Source organism: Mastigoproctus giganteus, chromosome 4, assembly GCF_048544385.1.
Source record: "Mastigoproctus giganteus isolate SK-2022 chromosome 4, ASM4854438v1, whole genome shotgun sequence".
Taxonomy (NCBI): domain Eukaryota; kingdom Metazoa; phylum Arthropoda; class Arachnida; order Uropygi; family Thelyphonidae; genus Mastigoproctus; species Mastigoproctus giganteus.
In genome coordinates this window covers 132,280,789-132,299,591 of record NC_143578.1, presented here as the reverse complement: position 1 = coordinate 132,299,591, position 18,803 = coordinate 132,280,789, and the positions used below count along the sequence as shown (strand labels likewise).

The 18,803-nt window shown below is 38.2% G+C and overlaps 1 long non-coding RNA gene across 1 annotated transcript in view; it reads left to right on the top strand.

Annotated features, from left to right (window-relative positions):
* The window catches only part of LOC150087070 (uncharacterized), a 442,591-nt gene extending 424,042 nt beyond the window's left edge, over window positions 1-18,549 (top strand). Inside the window, exon 3 of the long non-coding RNA XR_016546869.1 lies at window positions 18,447-18,549. This is a non-coding gene — a long non-coding RNA (uncharacterized LOC150087070). The remainder of the gene's footprint in view (window positions 1-18,446) is intronic.
* Window positions 18,550-18,803: the final 254 nt, after the last annotated feature.

The window sequence follows — 18,803 nt, the reverse complement described above, 5'->3', positions numbered from 1 at the left end:
GCACCTCATTAAACGAATAACTGGAAATTTTCTTGCTACGATTGGCAATTCCAGTTTATAGAATTTGGCCCATCGTCTTAAAACGTACATTCTAATTATTTATCGGAAGAACCTTTTACACATTCGTTTATTTGTACATTATGTGATGACATTGCCATTTATTATTTCCATTAGGTGAAGACAGCCCCTAATTAAGTATGGCGAAACAACATCGTAGAAAGTGTAATTTGTGTCTTTTAATATTTTTGCCCGTGATCAGTTGTCCTAAGTTGGGTTTTGATAATCTAAATAAGAAATAATTATCTCTGCAACACGTAGTTATTAGTAAATGCGTGCTAACAGATCTTGGTGTACAGCAGTTATACTACCATCGCCAATTTTTAAATTACTTTACTGCCATCCAGTATATTGTGGTAGTTGTTCCTACCTTAAAATTTGCCAAATGAGATGAGTATTGACTAAACGTAATCTTGAAGTAAGAAGTTTTTTATTTACACCAACACATATATAGCAGTGTTTTTATTTCCATCTTGTGAATATGAATATGCAGTATTTATGCCGAGATGAAGCCTTGCATTGAATTTGCCAGAATGCTCTCTTTAACTTCATTCCATTTTAAGAAATCTGAGCGTGTATTTTTCTCAGTAGCATCATAACGGTTTTGATACGGTATAAATAATGCGTATTTTTTCACAACAGTTTTAATAATAAATTATTTTTATTTAAGAATAAAAATATAATCATAAGTTTTTAGCAACATTTATTTGTGATTAATTATCTAGCACATGGCATTATCAATTATAACAGCTTAAAATAACTGTCCGTAATTAAATAATATTGTGCATATGCCCACACGCGAGCGCGCACTCTCGCGCACGCACACTTGATTATTCAGCTTTCTTGCTCTGAAGTGAACAAATATCTAATCACATATATCTGTTTAGATTAGTCGTGTTTATACGCATATTATTATTAAATCCGTTTATTAAAGTAGCAAGTGTTTGCTTTCACCCCTTATACACAGCCGACCGGCTAGAAGGGTGTACAAAATGCAAGAATCGCAATTATTTACGATATTTACACAAGTGCGTATATTTACAATATTGTTCACAAAATTCAATTATTGACAAGATTACAGTTGAAGTAAGCCGTGCGCTTCAGAAATATTCTTCACTCTGTACTGCTTGCTTTCGGAGTATTTCACCGAGTCTATTGCCAGTGAATTTAAAAAGGTTGATGAGTTGTTTGGGAAGAAATTCTTCAGACAGCACAGGTTGCACAGTATAGAATGCAACGGTAGGTAGGAGTTGTCATTACTGCGTCCAGAACGTGGAGTAGAGATAAGTCCTCGAAGACTGGGGGCGTCAATCACACCAGTAAGCATCTGAGAAAGAAGAAGAATATTCCTGGATGCTATGTGAACTCTCCAGGGAGTGATATTTAAGTTGGTATATAATACCGCCCTGGAGATGGTGAATGCGTTGCCCGTGACCCTGTTCATCCCTCGCATTACCCAGTACTCGACTGCCAGGAATCTGTTTATGTACAACGTCGGGGCAGAAGACCGTATTGGTGATGCATATAGTGCGATAGGTTGTAGGAACCGCTGGACGTATCCTCCGACTACATCGACGTTCAGTAACCCCGTCAGCTCCTGTCGAATTGTCCACATCGCCGAGAAAGTCTTCGATTTCATGGTCGAAAAATGGTTCTGAAAAGTGAGGCCCTCGTCCCAAGTCATGCCGAGGTCGGTGTGAGACTTCACTTTCCTTATCTGTAATCCGTTGTGATAGGCTGTGATGTCATTTTTGATTCTCCTTTTTTGTAAAGGTAAGTTGAGCTGATTTTGATACGTTTAGTTACAGACCTGTTTGCAGTAGATAGGCTACAAGGCTGTCGATCAGGACGGAGACTCGCTCACTTGTCAGGTGAGTTTGTTCAGCGTCTTTAGATGTTATGTATAATTTTAGGTCGTCTGCATATGATGAGAAATCAGTGTACCTTGCGAGGAAAGGTTCAAGGGCAGCGGCGAACAGTAGACCGGACAGGACACCTCCCCGCGGTACTCCTCTCGTTATATGCGCTCCTGTTGGAAGGATTTATAGCTGATGATGAATTGTCTTGGTATAAGGATGAGGTTGGTGGTTTTTAGTTGGAGAGCAGTTAGGATTTTAAATAGGGTGTCCAGTAGGTTTGTATATGTAGATCTTTTGGGGATCACAGTATGCAGATTTTTGGGTCTTTGAGAAAAGCATTGGTCGATCAGTGCTGATAAGATAATTTTCTCAAACACTTTTAATAGAGAGCAGCCCACTGAGATCGGTCTGAAGTCCTTAAGTTCCTTAGGGTTTCTTCTTTTGGGTATAGGTTGTACCCTGTAGTGATTCCACATTGTCGGACTTCATCCAGAATTAAATATGCGATTAAAGGTTACAAGAAGGGGCTCCACAGTGAAGGCACTACACACTTTAACCATGAATAGAGGGAAGCCGTTAGGACCAATTGTAGATTTATTGGGAAGTCTATTGATGGTATTTATAAGGTGTTGTTTTGAGATTGTTATAGTTGAAAGGGGCTGTCTGGAATGCATGACGAAATCACTTAGGTTTGTGGTTTTTGGGTCTGATGGCACCTCGTTTAAAGTAAAAGATACCCGTTCCTGAAATACCTTCTCATCGATATGGAAATCTTTGTTGCATTTGGATGTAATACGTTTGGAGTTGTTTATTCTGTTGAGTACCAGCTGCCGGATTGTTTTCCGTTTACATTTCAGGAAGGTTGCCCACTGTTTCTTGTACATCTGGTAGTCTTGTACATCTGAGTTATAGTATTGTTTCCATATTTTGAAAGCTTTTTGTTTCCTCTTGAATGCTTCTCGGACTTCAGCATTGAACCATGTATTGGATCTATCAAAGAATTTTAATTGCTTGGACGCTCCTTGGGGGACAATTTCAAGTAGCTGGTTAGCCAGGTTAGATAATGCAATGTCTATTGATTCTTGCTGTAGATCCTTCCAGTTTATTTCTGTGAGACGTGCAAGGATGATCTCTGGGTTTAAGTATTTGATGGAGAATACTGTTTTGGTAATCACCTCATTCCCGAAAGCTTCACCAGCGTTTGAATTTATAGTAATGTTGAACTCAAACTTGATGGGAGAGTGATCAGAAGGGAGGCTGTGGTATTCAGTGGTTAGACCAAGGTGTGGGAGATTGTGGAATAATAGATCCAACATCTGGTTTCCTCTGGTAGGAGGTGTAGTTTGGTGAACTAATTCAAATGTGCCAATGACTGATATGAGATCTTCAGTGGCCTCATCATGTCTAGCCGTAGGCATGTTGAAATCGCCTATAATTGAAGGTGGAGATATTGGAGGCTAGGTTGGCTGCTATCCATGCTATCAGTTCACTTCGTGAATCTTCTGTGTAGTCGGGGCGTAGATATACAAGACAAATTTGGAGTTGTATGACATCCTTTCTTAGTGTGACACATAGGGCTTCGAAGTTATCTGATTTGGTCACCTGAAATCCGTACTGCTTGAAACTGGATGAGTACAGTAACGCAACACCTCCGCCGTGTCCGCTATCCCTGGAATTATGGAGGCTGAGGTAATCGAGAGACTGACCTATGACATCCAGTTGCCTTCCGTGAGATAACCAGGTTTCGGTCAAGCAGATGAACTGATATTCAGCTAGTAACATGGTTTGTAGAGGGTGTAATTTATTATAAGTATTGTATTTCACATTTCAGAATAAATAATTATTCTTCATTATTCAACATCTCTTCCCTTACTCTTTATATATCAACTAAATTACTCACCATTCAGTGATTCTGTCTTATTTAACTATTTGCTTAAATTCTTAATTCATATTTTGATATCCTTGCTCCTATTCTTCAATTTTTTAAGAACTTTCAAGTTATTATAGCAACTTGCAGATATTATTCGCTTCCTACGTACACTTCGACAGTTCCTAAGCATAAAGAAATTTTAACCCTCACAATTTATTCTTTGTTCACTCTCTGATTCTCTCTTTTTCTGCAATAATTTGGATTCTGAGCATCCCAACGTCACTGTTCTTTTTGTACTGTACTGGTAGGCAGTCTCTTCCGAGCATATATGTAGAATGCACAAGTTGAGTCAAACACTTATTATGAAAGATAGCTGCACGCCAGGTCACGCAGGAGTTTATTTCCATGAACAGACTAGGGAATATGTAGATCACTGCGCTCCCTTCTGCACACAAGTGTAGAGTTCAGCCTTGTATGCTTTTAATGTATCCTGTCACAGTGACTTCCGCCTAATTGCTTATCCGCTTAGGCAGTTATCACCTGCGACTAATTAGGGTTGGCATATTACAGCTTACACGCTTTAAAAAAGAGAAAATAAAGATAAATTAAAGTTTGGATCGATGCCGAGTACAACTTGCCTGTATGTGCTATTATTTTTATTATCCGATTTCTAATATGATTGTTAGTTCTAGCCTTTTCGATTCCCTTGATCTCTGCCCTTGTCAGTCTTGATCTGAGGAGACATTTGATCTACGATTTTTTATCCCACGCTAAAAATATAGTGATTATATATTTGTTTTATTTCAAGTTTCATTTTTGGCCTTATGAACCTGTTCTGTTCTAATGTCCCGAAACGAACTGGAGCTGTTCGTTGTTAATAACCAACAATTCAGAGAGATTTTGTAAGTTTATTAACATGCTGAAATATTTAGTCCATTTCTGATCCGTTTGAGTCTTTAAGCTACTGTTTCATTCTAATTGTTAATTTTGTTGAAACTTAATGGATTACAATATGAAACTTTAACTTTTATAACCTACGATTAGTATCCACTTTACTGATTGCAGGCGCCTCCGTAGCCAGGTGGGCAAGAGCAGTAGTGCGTAGCACACGCTTCTTGATTAGACCGGGGTTCGACCCCATGATCCACCAAATACGGAGGATGCGGAAAGGTCAGGGAATGACCACCGCATATCCCCAGAACAATATGGCCTTAGTTGCTAATGCTCCTAAAAAAAACAAATAACAACAACAACATTACTGCTTGCTGAATTTCAAGGACTGAGTGTTCTTAAATGTTGGATTGGGAAAATGTGTATGACATTCAAAGTCCAATGGCTGTGTATAGGCCTTTTGAATTCGGATTGTTTAGTATTAACAGAAGAGATAAAAATCCATTCTCTGTAGCTAGCACAGTTCCTTACGGTTTGTATGAGGATTTCTTGATTAGCTCTAAAATTTTTATTTAGCGCAACAAAAAAAAAACATTCTGTTATAGAGAATTGCGGGAGCGATTTATATCACTTGAAAATATAAAATTTTTCTCTTCTTTCATTTTTTTGCCAGAAGAACGTGACATACTTTGCTTTCCTTAGTTTTCCGTGACAGTTGAAACACTTCACCATAGCCATGGAACCTTACTACTGAATACTGATGCACTGGTGTGATATATAAGAACGAATTGCCTTAATAAATAACAGTTGGGATCTCCCAATGGTTCTAGTAGTAGCCTCAGTCTGATACAAATACCGCTTTGGGATCTGTTGTTTGAATTCGAAGTTTCCAATGTAGGGCTATGTCCTTAAGAATCTCCGTGTTGGTTTACAACGTCACAATTTTGACTTACTGCTTTTTCCTTCCTTTGTATCTCAGTAGTTGACCTGAAGTATCAAATATTGTGTAGTGAAAGGTGTATTTTTTCCAATTTGGTCATTTGTATTTGATGAGATTGAGCAGAGATTACATTTTGGAGTTTTTCATTATAAGTCCCTATATGGCCAGCTTCGAAAATCTGGCTTTACTTACAGAATTTTTTCTTTCAGTTGTAATGAAGGGATAGTTTGGTATTACTGAACGAATGCTGTCTGGGATAGCTAGTGAAAAACTATAAGCGGAATTAAATGTATAGTTCACTAAATGTAATTTCAAGACGAAAACATTATGATGCTTGTATATGGCATTAATTCCAATGACTTGATTACGTCGTTATAACGATATTAGTTCTTCGGAAAAAGATTATACCATTCGATAAATGTGGATAATCCGCCATTCCTTTTGCATTTAAGGTCTCATGGACGGGGAAAAGAACATGGTATTAAGCTTAGTGTAATCAACATCTGTCAAGGTGACGTTTAATAAAAGACCTTTCAACAGGCCCAAATTAGTTACGCCTGTTCAGGTGCAGCATTAATGATCATGTTCCGTCTCTTGGAGACACATGCAAGGGTCAAAGGGAATTAATCTAATTTACCAAAATGGTTGGTGTATTTTGAATTTCACTGAAGTTACAAAAAATAATTTGTGGACTGTTTCCACAAACTTTATTTTTGATAAAGAAAAGGCACAAACAAATAAAAAACCCTCCAAACTGTTGAAGCGCCTTATAGGGACCTTTACCTGATTGGTATTCAAGACAACACGCGTGTATCGAAGAATACGAGTGTTACCATTAAGCAGAATGTAGTTACTGGGTCCCTAATCAATAATAAATTTCATCTGTCTACAAATTGCACAAAACAGTATAAAGATGTCACGCCAAGTTGCCATTTCGGGTAGATTAACAATCGATAAAATCCAGAGGAGGGGGAGCTCTAAATCAATGGCAATGGTTGCCCTAGGAATTGAATTACGGCAGCTTCCGTACATTTGTTATTCATTCCCCAGTTCTTGGCAGAGCAGAGCAGCTATTTAAACACAAGGACGCACCCTCCTGTTATCTTATATGAAGTGAGAGAACGAGAATGTGTGCACAATGAATATGCGTCTTTAATGCAAAGGGTGAAATAAGCCGAGTTATGAGCCTTGCACAGTTTGTAGAAGATGCATGATGATATATTAAGAAGCTTTGTATATATTTGTACATCTCCAAAGAACATCTGAAGAAAACAAGTTTTTAATTCCTTTCTGCAGTTTTTCCTCTGCATTGTGCTGCTAACAATAATGCGAATAATGCTAATTTATGAATAAATCTTTCTTTGAATATGGAGTTATTTCCTTTGTGTGATCGCCCTCGAGGCTAGTATAGTGGTTACCAATACTAGCTTTCAACACACTGCGTAGAAAAGGCCTAGTTTCGAGTCGGAAGAACTCTTATTTTCTTTTTCTCCAACACATCGTAGCCAAGTTAGTCGGTCTCGAGCGAAGATTATTTAGTTTTTCATTCAGTAAGAGACGCAAATATACTGCAATTTACAGTTGCTGTATACCAGACGCTCATTATCCTCATATTTATAAGACGTATGATACCTACGCGCCACAAGAACAATAAAATGTCTCAATTAAATATATATATAATATAAGCGTTAATAAATTCTAAAAGCTTATAAAGATGCAGGGAATTAATATATTTCTACACTTCGTAAGGTAATTTCCAAGAATATTAGAATGCATACATTGTATTTTGAACCAAATAAGGAGGATGCGGAAAGGTCAGGGAATGACCACCGCATATCCCCGGAGAAATATGGCCTTAGTTGCTATGCTCCGAAAAACCAAATAACAACAACACTGTATTTTGATAGGAGAATTCATTTATAATGTCAGTGAAATGAAACAATTATAAAATATGCTAAAACCATTTTTCTTATGAGCATTAAATGATGTAGGAAAATATATGTATAATTCAGCTCTTTTATTTTGAACATTTTTTTTGTAGTCTTTAATTATGCATAATACTGACTTAACTCGTTAAAAGTATTGCTGATTCAAATATATTTAAAAAAAAAAAAGTTGGAAAATCAAATAAACTCAGGAGGCACGTTCATTGCAATACATTTTGTGCTATTATCACATCAAGTACTTCAGGGATTAAAAATTTTTATACTGCACTTGGCTAAAACTTCATGTGATGCTCACGCGATGCATATTGTTCTTGTAGCGTTTTAGGTGCATCAGCCGCTTAGACCATATTGCGCCGTATATAATATGTCTGTAAATTGCGTGTGTTCTGTGATTGATTTGCCTGTTTGCTGAACGAAAAAATGTCCTCGTCGGTAGCACAGTTAGGATCGCCTTCTTCCCACATCGGGTGGAAAAGCCCTAAGTTTGAGTCCCGTCGATGACGGGAGGAAAGTTTATGGGCCTATTTCACAACATGGCTGAGTTAGTCGGTCTCAGGCGAGGAAGCATGGTTTTTCCTTTCGGAAACTCGGGTTTTTTTGTCCATCAACAGAAAATCGACCTCAGAAAACACGAAATTTACAGACAGTATACACGAAGCAATATGGCCTTCATCGCTGATGCTCCTAAAACCCTAATATAACAACAGCTGGACGAAAAGCCCGAGTTTTCTCGGGGTAAAACAACGCCAGCCCTCCAGTTTCTCCTGATACCGACTAACTCAGCCATGTCCTAAAAAAGACCCATAAATATTGTTGGCGTCATTGACTGGATTCGAACTCACGTCTTTTGTACCTGGCGTGAGAAGGACGGTGATTATACCAACCATGCTACTGCGAGGGCTGAGTGAGGCATAGCGATGCTCCCTAAGGAGAGGACATCGCAAATTAATGTCGTTTAACCTAGACATGAAATGAGGCTTGCTCCTACCCCTTGTAGGATAGAGTTTCTTTCTGTCGAACTTACGAGGATCTCTCTCTCCTTCTCTACCTCTTTGCCTTATTGACTTTCTGCTGACTTCATGTCACCCTTCATTTAGGATGTTCCCCACTAGTGGTTTCTGGACCCCCCCCCCTCACTGTGGTCTCAACTTTGTTTTACACTTTACTGTCCCCACTTCTTTTCATGGGTCCTCTCCCTCCTTGCTCTTCTCAGGAGAAGGACTCCGACTGATATCACTCTACCGACCTGGCTCGGCTCCTTGTGCGTGAACGGATGCTGCAATGTCCCTTCCTGGTGATGAGGCCTTTCAGTAACTAAGCAGCCAGCTGAACAGCACGCACAACACTCCACGATACCCACTTTACTCACCATCTCATCTGGCCTTGGCAGATTTTTCTTCTTCACAGTTGACGCTTCTGGCGGTTTTGTGGGGAACCACTGGGACGGTTTACAGATACATACAATATCCAATGTTTACCGGAAGGAACAAAAAGTTGGATTGTATTGATGGACTTCTTCGTGGTTCTGACTTTTCTGCGTATTTGTGTGTGAAAGAAAGGGAGGCTACCTGCACAAACAATTTTGTTTCAGCCCATATCATTTTGATATCATGCATTGGAAACCAAATTGATGATTTTGTACGGAGCGGCCCTCTAGAGATGAGAATGTTGAATCCTGCTGAGCCACTCAACGTCCAATTTCTGATGCAGCCTTTGGATAAAGGAGTCTTTGAAGCATTTAACGTGTAGATGAGTTCTGAGCTGTAGATAAATTCAGGAGAGGAAATCTTGTCCTTGAAGAAGTTTCGTAAAATCTTCATGTCTGAAAATGCTGTCTCTTCCTTCTATTCCATTCCATTGGAATTCATCCTCTTAACCTTAACATTATTTCTAAGATGCATTCACCTATCTCTATTTTGCAAACTCTTCTAGATAGAGAATATATTAGCATTAATTTATTTTGTGGTGTACTTGGATTCGAACACGCGGCATGGGTAACTCTGTGCGGGCACGCTGCCACTGTTGGTATTCATTGTAATTTTTTAAAAATAAACTGCTTTCTACTTAGTTGTTATGTCTTTCTTTTTCTAATTTCAGTATAATTTCTGAAGGGGTGTTATTCTATTTGTATTGAGACAATAACGCCAGTTGACATTTCCCAATATTATTATTTTTTTTATTAATAAAAAGAATAGAAGTATTTTCAATAAATGAATAGAACTTGCTAAACTTAAGGAATTAATATATATATATATATTTTTTTTATTGTTAATTTTATAATTTGTTAAATAAGTGTAATTTAAATGAAATTAGTAGAGCTATTGGAGCATGTTGTTCAGTATGTATAAATAGCTACAGAAATATATGAAAAAAAAAATCCGAATTTAATAAAATTTTGGTTGACTTGACAAAATTTCCTTATTTTCTATGAAGCCAGTTCAAAAATTTCATGCAAATCCATTTTCTGGGAGTTCAGTTGCTGGAATTGGTCAGCCATGATAAATCTAAGAGGCATTTTATGCATTTGCGAAAGCTCCCAAAAACAGTTAGTTATTCAATACGAATTTAATTTACTCGTGGAAGAAGCAGCGGGGTAATAAGTAATTTTTTGTAATACAAATATATAATCTACATGAAATTTAAAATGCGATATCTGGTATACTACTTCTTATGAAGATTTGAAAGTAAGTAGCCGTCTAATTTTACGGTTTCCAATTCTATTCTGTGATGATTAACTCACCTTCTCAGAGATAATTTTAACCTCTCTTTATCCAGGCTTTGAGATATGTTCAAAACTCACTTCCTTATTATCTGTGACAGTATAGCGGCTTTGTCCCTTGTTTGGAGACGTCTGCGTTCGAGAGCGGAATATTTCTTATAGGTCTCGTCGATCGGGCCTGTAGATAACCGATTTTAGACTTAGAGAGTAAGATTTTCCCCTCATTAATCTAGAGTTTTCAGCCCTCACAGATACATCTCAACCGGTAAACACACACACACACACACACACACACACACACACACACACACACACACACACACACACACACACACACTTGTACAGAACTAATATACGCAGCAAAATGTGGGCTTAGAAAATAAAAAACAGAATCAAAATTTTAAAAATTCTTGTTTACATTAAACAAGGATTTTTTTTTTTCGTTCCCATTTTTGCGCAGTTATTCGGAGTCAAGTATTAGCTGTGAAGCCTTTCTGCTAATATCTCGTTGGCTTTTTCATTCACAAACAAAAAAATACGTATAACTAATGATACAATATAGGTAACTAATATCGAAACGTTTGTTCCTCAATTATCAAAGGGGAAAAACTCAAGTATTAGGCGAATTGCAACAGGCAATTAGCCTCATACTTGAAAAGTAAAAGCTTTCGTTAAATTTTCTTCTTTAATAATTTTATGAATACAGCCTTTGACAGTCTATGGGGATTATTCTTTACTCAAATATATAGATGAAGATAAAGCTGGATTTATTTAAAATTCCCAGCAGTTTTCATGCTATTAAACATGCTGTATGGAGCATAAAATAAGTCATTGGAATCTTTAGCTTATAATCTCACAATGATCTTCTCATAATTAATTTTTAAAATTTGCATTTTTCTTCGTTAAAACTGCTACCTTGTCAAATTGGAATTAGCTGGAATTGACAAAAGTGCTTCAATAATGTGTTCCTCAAGAAGTCGATTAAATATGAAAGAACAGAAAATAAAAGATAAGCTAATCCTACTCTACTATAAAAACCAAAGGGCATTCTACCAAGAATTTTGTGCTGAGAGCATACAAGTCATTCTTTCATAGAACTGGAGAGAACGGTGAAATTAATGGATGATGATCATGGTTTATCGATTTCTCTGACTAGATAAAATAACACTTCTTCGAAGTTCTATGACTTCATAAATCGAAATATCCATGCTCGACAAAACACACTAAAAACAATCAGTGCATAATAAATGTTTTCGATGAGGGATGCTTAAAGTCAGATACATATTCTGTTTTCATTTGGATAAAGTCAAATAGGCTGCTATATTTTTCTGTCCAAAACAAATGCTTTTCATCCAATACTTGAATATGGATAGACAACTTCTATTTTCGGTGGAGGGTAAACAGTTATTCTCTTAAACACGTCACCGTGGTTTGTCATCTAATTTTTGTGAGCAAAAAAAATGTTCCATTGTAAATTTTCCAATTTGGTTGAATTCACTTTTAATGTTTAATTCCTAATCTGGAGTTGGTTTCAAGCAATTCCAGCAGATGTAGTGTGTTCGTTGCCATTTCCGTCTTCTCCACTCATACGTTTTGGAAAACATCTGAAGTTCTGTTTTGCCCATTGACAGTGGTATGGTTCATTTTTTCCACTTGAGATTGGAATTAGCAGATTCAGGTGGAAATAAATGATTTTTCCTCCTGAAAATCGCAATTTTGCTCCGGTTGAATCGGCGAAAAACTTTTTTTTCGCACTCTAACCGAGTTAATCTTGAGGGAACGATACAAACACTACAATGACCTCTTGATTGAGGTCATTTGTCAGACGCTAAAATGACCTCTATCAAGATCACATCGATAACATTGCTTCCAATGCATGGCTCACAAGCGGAACGCTCTTCCCCGAGACTGAAGGATTCATGCTGGCCATCCAAGACCAGGTAATCAACACCAGAAACTATAGAAAATACATCGCAAAGGAGCCTGGAATATCAGATGACACATGTCGACAATGCCACCTGGCCTCAGAAACAATCCAACACATCACCGCGGGGTGCAAGGTGATCACCTCAACTGAGTACACTCATAGACACGACCAGGTAGCCAGGATAATACATCAGAAGCTGGCGAAGAAATACCAGTTGATCAAAGAAAGTGTACCATACTACAAGTACGAACCCCAGGCAGTACTAGAGACCTGAACCCACAAGCTGTACTAGGACCGCGCCATAATAACGGATAAGACCATCCCGCACAACAGACCGGACATAACCCTTGTGGACTAGATGGAAAAGGCTACCTACCTGATTGACATAGCGGTGCCGAACACTAGCAATGTCCAGAAAACCCATGAGGAAAAAATTAGGAAGTACACGAACCTGAGACGTGAGATCAAGGATATGTGGCATATGCAAGAAGTATCAACCATCCCAATCATCGTGTCAACCACCGGTATGGTACCAAAGACTCTACATAGCAGCCTAGCAGCAATAGGTCTCCCAGAGAACACCTACAAAGAACTCCAGAATGCCGCAATCCTGAACACTTGTAGGATAGTCAGATTTCCTCGACCGACAGTAACACCAGACATTACAACCACCCTGTGTACTTGGTAGCAGTACCCGCCATGGAGTGGAATCCCCCAATCAGGGAAAAATTATATAAGAGCAACAGTAATAATAATAATAACAGAACCAGTAAAATTAACAATAAGGGATGCAAAATCGAATTTTCCTCTGGGACTCTCAAGCTTGATACGACACTGGTTGCTTTTTATTCCCAGTAACTCGGGTTGTTATTCCTCTAATAAGTAAACTGTAGAATACACATAGTTACATAATCTGAGCTATCTTATTGCTTATTCTAATCAGTCTGATCTCTAAAACAATAATAATCGCGTGTCCTGCTTGTTGAATGGAGAGAGCAGGATTAGGAGACTATATGTTCCTCTCCCCATGCGACCACGACTTGGCCGCCCTCGCGGATAGCTGAGTTCATATAATCGCCACCTTCCCCACATCGAGTCGAAAAGGACCTGAGTTCGAATCTCGTCGATGACATGAAGAATTTTTATGGGCCTTTTCACAACATGGCCGAGTTAGTTGGTTAGGCGAATTTTTTTATCCTCCGGAAATTCTGGTTTTCCATCCAGAAAATAGACCATCGACACACGCAGTTTGGCCGAAATCGCGCTCTCGGATGACCCGAGCACCACCTTAATATTATTCAGTCATATACTGGTTACTTTCATACCACTAAATACTTTCCACACTCTGGGCTTATTAGTGTAATATTGAGGGCAGGAGTGTCTATTTCTATCCTAATTACATTCCTAATTTCGCTTTCTGTTAGCTAAACCAGCTAAAAATAAACACAAAAAAAAAATAAATAATAAATAAATAAAATAATAATAAAATATATACAGAGTGAGTCAGGAGGATAGTAAATATTTTTTGGGAGGTTATAGTACCGACTATTCTGAGTAAAAAAGTTCATATAAACGCGTGTCCAATTCTCAATGGATACGGAAATACAGCTGTTTGAAACTGGCCCGCACAGCTCCCTGAATCAGATGTGACAAGAAGCAGTTATAACTGACGCTGTTTAGTGTTAGAAGTGTTGTTAAGAACATCTTCACACATGCTGTGAAGATGCCGATATGGTGTTTGTCTACGGGTTTTGTGGTGAAAATGCTACTTCTACTTGTAGAGAATACAAGTAGCAGTAGTATGGCGAACATTACGTGAGCACGGCTTGTATCCATTTCACGTACAGCGGGTGCAACATCTTCAACCAGGAGACGACGTCCAGCGATTGGAATTTTGTCGGTGGGTAAATGCTAATCACCGATTAATTCCATTAATACTGTTAAGCGATGAAGCTACTTTTACCCGTGACTGTATCAACAACACCCGTAACTCTCATAGGTGGTCAGACGAGAATCCACATACCACTGTAGAAACAAATTTTCAACATCGCTTTTCTGTAAACATGTGGTGGGGTATCACCGAAAATCAGTTGATTGGGCCTGTTGTGTTACAAAATCGTCTTACAGGGCCTATTTACCTAGAATTTCTAGAAACGAACTTCCACCAAAATTAGAGGATGTTCCCTTGGCTACAAGGATTGGTATGTGCTTTCAGCATCCTGCATATTATACCTGTCTGGTGATACAATATCTAAATCGAACTTTCCTTGAACGATGGATCGGACGCGGTCATTGACCATCAAGGTCTCCAGACCTCACTCCGTTAGATTTTTGTTTGTGGGGAGGTGGATGAAAGCGCAGTATACAAAGAATATGCGAATACAAGAGACGATCTCGCTCGCATTTTGGATACTGCTGCCCTCATAAAGAAACGCCAAGACGACCTCAAGAACAACACGTCATATTACTACAAGAGTTACAAAGTGCATTGAGGTTCTCGGTGGGATTTTCGAACATTTATTGTGAACTGTAAAAATTAGTCAATTTACTGTTCCTCCTGAATCACCACCCTGTATATATACCTGAAACCCTATAACAACAGCGACTTGACTCTCTTGCAGTGGTTAGTGTGTGTTATGTCTGTGGAAGATCGTGTTCGTGGGTCGATTTTCATGTTGTTAGAGCTGAAAGAACCTGGAGTAACTCCTTCCCTCAGATAGGCTAACTACAGCCTCGATTGAAGAGGACTTCAGAAATTTCTCCAGTCATTGACGGGAATCTGACCCGATCTCTCCATAGATGGCAACGTATCGTGTCGACTAAGCTGCCACAGAGGATACACGTGATCTTTTCATTAGATATCCAAGATTTTTCTCTTCTGTTCTTGATATATACTCAGTGACAATTGAAATAGAGCCACACACCACAATGATGGAGAATGAATTGTTCCGTTCGCTACATCCTAAAATAAGCAAACTGGTAATTGTGTCGAAAATGAAAATTTTCATGATTTGTTGAAGTGTTAAAGGTGGTGGATGGTTTGTCGATGTGGTGGAAGACGCGGAGTGAAAGAAGGATGAAACGTCCAGCACATATCTATGACAGCAGAGAACCTCACCTCAGAATACAACTCCGAGCAGTCAAGACCCATTTCATTTTGACAGTGCGATGTAACTTGTGTGGTGTCAAAAACTTCGCTATTTGACAGTCGAGTAATGGAAAAAGGTATCTTGGTTTATGAATTATCTCTTTTTCCGTCATGCCTATAGCAAGATCAGCTTGTGGAAAAGAGAACAGGAGGCAGCAGATCTGATATATATCCTTCAGACTGTGGAGGCTGGCGGCAGAATTGTTATTAGCTAAGAAATGTTTTGTTGGTAGAGAGCCGTGAGCTGCCTGAACTTTTCTGTGGGTATAGTATTTTCTGTGGGTATGGGTATAGTGCTGATATTCTTTTTGTTCCCCCACTGTGGCCCTCGTGGGTAGCACAGTTGGTAGGATCGCCGTCCTCCCCACACGGGTGAAAAAGACCTGAGTTCAAGTCCCGTCGATGACGAGAGGAATTTTTATGTCTTTTTCACAACTTGGCTGAGTTAGTCGGTCTAAGGCGACGGTAGCATGGTTTTTTCTCCCTTAAACTCGGGTTTTTAGTCCAGAAAAACAGAAAATCGACCTCAGAACACACGCATTTTACAGACATACACGGAGCAACATGGCCTTATTTGCCGATGCTCTTAAAACACAACCAACAACAAACCTCACGGTGATGATATCTTTCAATAGGACAGTACACTCAACCAGGCATGCCTTAGGTGCGTGTTAAGAGCCAAAGCAAAGGCTGTGAGGTTTCAGTATGTTGTCTGTAATTGTATGCATCCTTCGGTCGGTTTGCTTTTGCTAGTAGGAAAAATCACACAACCCTCGCCTGAGACCGACTGTCAGTCACTTTGTGAAAAAAGCCCATAATATTTCCTTGCGTTATCGACGGGATTGGAACTCAGGCGAGGACAATGCATATATCCACTGTGTTACCACGCGGGTCTATCAGTCATGCGCAGATATAGTTTGGAAAATATTCGATTTTGTTTTCCTTTCTTGGTTTTTTAGCTCTAAACTGTATCTGTGGGATGAGGTCCATCGGGCTGTTACGACATTCGAATTCCTCACTGTCATTGTGATGCACTTTTGGGAGGCTATGCGGATATCGTGGAGTGTCATTTACGGATGTTTGCTAATCTCGTAACATCAATGCCACAACGTGTAGATTACCTTAGACTAGGAAGAATCAACACATTATTAGGTGGATATATTTCAGTGGTCACTTAGTGTATATGTGTATACTTTCGTTTTCATATTAAAAATCTATACATATTATGGAAAGATATAATAAGTCTTTTTTTTTTTTTCAGGTGGTTACCTTAAAATTAGTTTTAACCAGCACAAAATAACTAATTTTATCATTACCTGTTTTGACTTGGATTTATAAGTCAAAAGGAATTATGCCTCATGTTCCACATACTATAAAAATGTTGCGCTGATGATTTAGACCTTCCTTAATTTATCATTAAAGCTGTTTCGCCTATTAGCAGCTCGTAAGAAAGGTCGTTAATTTACCAGCCTTAAATACTTCATATATTTTATTGTTAATTTAATGAAAAAAATTTATTTTAGCAACTATCCACTTGGCAGTTTAACTATGTCAAATTTTCCCCTGAAAAGTTGTATTCGGGGAGCAAAAATAGCACTATCCTATAAACACAGAAGTACTGAGATTTCCGAATACTCCAATCAAAAAGCACTAATCTGTTTCATTAATTACAGCTTAAGAAATCATAATTTCTCTTCATTTAAATGTTTTAATCAATTTTTGTTACGTATATATTTAATATGTACCTGCCATTTATACTATTAGTAAATATATATATATACTATATATATATATATATTTTTTTTTTTGCCGTTTAGCTGCTTTAACTTCCTGTTGATTTTTAACTGACTGTTTGAATGCACTTTTTATCCCCCCCCCACATCTTGCAGTTTTTTCCCGTGTGATAGTATATTTCGTCTTGTTCGTGTTCCCTTCTGGCTTTTATGACTCCTTGTAACCTTAACGCTGCCGATCTTCGATGCATTTCGCCTTCAACAGGTTTCCACTTGTTGGATGTACTCGGTCTGAAGCAACATGTCACTGTTGCACCGTCTGCTCCAAGTTTCCAGCGAGGTCTCTACCAATGCTCGTGGCAGCCAAGATAGTATCGATCGGCCATAAGGAGAACGCTCGCGCGGCGGCCTCTCCGTTAGCCGCCTCCATTAGCCGAAGCCTGTTGAATCCCTGCCACTCCCAATATCGACCGCGATATGGGGTCGCCTGTTGCTGTAGCTTCTCGGCAGTGTTCAGCTTCATGCAGGAAAGCCTGAATTACAGGATCACAAACCGCTGCACGGCCTGCAAACAATGGAGTCAGATTGAGCAGGCAGTACTTGTTCCATCACCGCATTCACACACCTACTGGAGGAAACTTCATTATGTATTACCGCCGAGAGGGAAAAAACGAAGAGAAATTGTTTTTATTGTTCCTTAGAAAAAAAATTGGTTCGAGCCCATCTTTTTCCTGATAAAGTTTTAAGCAGGTATTTTCAAAAACAAAATTCGCGAAGGGTTGAATATATATATTTTTTTATTAAAAACTAAATACTTTAAACTAGAAGTGGGATTAATGCAGTCCTCGTTTAGCTCAAATTTCAGTCTATTTCTCATTTAAAAAGGATCTCAGAAATAATAATCGTTTGAAGCAATTCAGATAAAAGTATAATCAGATTAATGAGTACTTCTCTAAAGTAAAATAATATTTAAAATTCAGTTATTTAAACTCGACGAATCATGCATGTTTACAGTGATATCTACCTAAAATGATTTAAGTGACAGCGAAGTTAAATATTACGTGAATTAGAAAATGCAGATTTATTTTTGGATGCTAGTGATGGAGAGAAAAAGTATTTCTGGAGTTCTGATTCCTATAGTTAGGCAAATATCATAAACTGTATGAATTATTCAACGTACTTATCTATCTTAATAAATAATGGCTTTGTTTTAATGGATATAATTAACAGTAACTTTTCTCTTATCACCTGATAAGGGAGAATAGTTTCAACTATATTTCCTTTTGACAGTATCTGTCATAATATCTCCATAAGGAAATCCAGATGTTAAAATGTCATTTTGTTACTGTCTCACAGGTTGACTAGGGCCTTTTCGCACAAAGAGTTCGTTAGATGATTAATAAATTGCTCTTCTTAGCAGATGCTTCTCTGTATCAAAGATGAAGATAATTATATTCAGGTAATGACAAGTTTTGTATAATATTAGTGATTTTTTTTTACTAGGCTGTGTGAATAAATTTTAAGAAATAGCTCATACTCGCAGGAAACTCATTTTAGAGCAGAAATCCGTGGCGTTATTGATTGATTTAAGACAATTAAATCAGCATTGCAATGTAAATTCGGAATCGAAATCGGCTTCCATATCAGTTTCCACCCCTTAACAGTTTTGTAGTTGTAACAACTGAAAAACAAATGGTGGAAAATAAAGCCGTA